Genomic DNA, 2,943 nt, shown 5'->3' on the forward strand with positions numbered 1-2,943 from the left:
ATGCCACAGCACTCTACCCAGGGGAATAGCTTGAGGCTCCGTCTCAAAAAAAAAAACAAAAAACCGCAAAATTGTGAACATAAAATTAGGTATAATCATTGCTAAGGGAAGAAGCTTTGCAGAGAGAAACCCTGCAAATCCTCCTCTTCCCAGCAGGCTGGAGCCTTAGGAAGGGCTAGGGGTTGCAGAGGCAGCCAGTAAACTCATGAGGCAGGTGCTAGGATGTCCTAGAGGGGCTGTGGTTGTGCTTCTCTCATCTCCTGGGCATCCCCCCAACCCCTGCCAGCTTTATCCAGAGTTGCTAGAGGGATACCAAAGGAGAGGCTTCATAAATACATACCTACAGCACAATGCTGGCCGAGCACTGGCTATAGACCTGGCTGCACTGAAATCTGGGGATATTGGCCCCAGGGGATACTGACCTGGCTTCAGAGGGTGTGTGGCCAAGTTGGAAAAGTGGACAGAGGAATAAAAAGAGAAAATATACAGACACAGTGGATCCTGAAGCCAGAAAATGACAGTTTGGTGTAGCTGGAGTGGGGGAACAGACAGGGGTCTGGGCCACTCTTGGGGTCCTCGGCTTCCATTTCTTAACACATTAGACCAATCTGCCCTTCAAAGCAATTTTGGAGCTCCTTTTCTGGAGTGGCCATTGGAGGTTTTGTCATATGAGGTCTAACAATTTTAAAAAGTACTTTGAAGGGTGGACTAGGCACAAGCATCAGTGCAGAGGTTCCCAACGCAAGTACTTCAAAGGTGACAATAGTGATATTTAGCAATGAGGTATATAGCACTTTTTCTAGGATGGGTTTGCAAACTTAATTGTCCAACCTCATATGTATGTATATGTGTCTTTGTCCACAGGAAAATAATAAGATTTTCCTTTTCAAAAAGTTGTGTTGCCTGTAGTCCTAGCTGCTTGGGAACCTGAAGGTGGAGGATTGCTCGAGCCCAGGAGTTTGAGGCTGCTGTGAACTATCATCCAGCTACTATACTCCAGCCTAGGTGACAGAGTGAGACCCTGTCTGAAAAAAAAGAGAGGAAAAGGGAAAAGAGAGGAGATGAGGTGAGGGAAGGGGAGGAGAGGAAAAAGAAGAGGTCTTGTCAGAGAGATAAGGAGGGAGGGGGTGAGGGAAAAGGAGAAGGAAAAAAAGAAAAGAAAAGAAAATTGTGACTAATTCTCACATAAATTAGATTTAATTTTGACCAAAGTACATTACTTGAACATTAATCTTTAATTCAACTTGTTAATATGTTGTTTAGGATACTGCCTCCTCATTTATAAGTGAAATATGTTTGTAATTTCCCTTTATAATAATATTTTTTTTCTAATTTTAATATCAGGTACATCCAGATGAAGTAGAATGATTTTGAAGCATTTCTTCTTTTTCTATTCTCTATAAGATTTGGGATGATCTGTTTTTTGAAATTATCATTTATTTTTATTTATAAATATTAGTTGTCTATTTTTTGAGACTTTGGAAAAAAAATAAGAAGTTAACTGATGACTCCATACTGAGCCTCAGAATCAAAGCATTCTATGATAGACATACTCTTATCTGACAATGTCAATGTTACTTTTTTTGCATTATTATTGTTATTGTTCAATTAAAAAAAAAAAAGAAGAGGTCTTGTTGCTGTTTTTCAGAGCAGTTTCCTTGGAGGCCACGGAAGCTACAAGCTACTGTGTAACCAAGCTCCAGGGTTGCCCAAGACACTGCACCTGGAAGTGTGGGGAGTCTCCTTTTTTTTTTTTTTTAACTATCAAGCACCATGAAATGTGGGTTCTTATGCTGGAAACAGTCACTGTGTTGGGAAGGCAGACACAAGGAGGGTGGATTGCTTGAGCTCAGGACTTTGAGACCAGCCTAAGGTAGAGCGAGACTCCATCTCTTAAAAAAAGCTATAGTCAGGCCTTGTGGTGGGCACCTGTAGTCCCAGCTACTCAGAAGGCTGAGGCAAAAGAATCACTTGAGCCTAGGAGTTTGAGGTTGCTGTGAGCTTGTGACGCCACAGCAGTCCACCGAGGATGACAAAATGAGACTCTGTTTCAAAGGAAAAAAAAAAAAACACCCTGAGACATCACTTTATCACTTAACCCCAATGAGAATAGCCCACATCACAAAGTCCCAGTGTTTTAGATGCAAAAACAGGTGTGGAGAGAGAGGGACTGTTGGTGGGACTGCAAACTAATATAGCCTCTTTGGAAAGAAGCATGGAGAGTCCTGAAAGAATTCAAATTAAACCTTCCATTTGACCCTGGAATCCCACTACTAGGCATCTACCCAGAGGAAAAAAAAATCATTTTATCATGAAGATATTTGTACTAGAGTGTTTATTGCAGCTTAATTTACAATCACCAAGATGTGGAAACAGGTTTGGCGCCTGTGGCACAGTGGTTATGGCACCAGCCACATGCACCGCGGCTGGCAGGTTCGAGCCCAGCCTGGGCCAGCTGAACAACAATGACAACTGCAACAACGACAACAACAACAACAAAAAACGAATTAAAAGTAAAATTAGACTTAAAAAAAAAAGATGTGGAAACAACCTGAATGCCCATCAACTTAAGACTGGATCAACAAGCTGTGGTATATGTACACCATGGGAGTATTATACAACTATAACTAAAGATGGTAATAATGACTTTACATCTTTTGTGTTAACCTAGATGGAGATGAAACACATTCTTCTTAGTAAAGTATCACAAGAATAGAAAAGCAAGTATCTGGGCCAGGCGCAGTGACTCACACCTATAATCCCAGCACTCAGGAGGTTGAGGCAGGTGGATTGCCTGAGCACACAAGTTCAAGACCAGCCTGAGCCAAAACAAGACCTCACCTCTAAAAAATAGCTGGGCACTGTGGTGGGTGCCTGTAGTTCCAGCTACTTGGGAGGCTGAGGCAAGAGAATCATTTAAGCCCAAGAGTTTGAGGTTCCTGG

The sequence above is a fragment of the Otolemur garnettii genome, unplaced genomic scaffold (genome assembly GCF_000181295.1).
Source record: "Otolemur garnettii isolate 467f Iridium unplaced genomic scaffold, OtoGar3 scaffold00142, whole genome shotgun sequence".
In the NCBI taxonomy this organism is placed as follows: domain Eukaryota; kingdom Metazoa; phylum Chordata; class Mammalia; order Primates; family Galagidae; genus Otolemur; species Otolemur garnettii.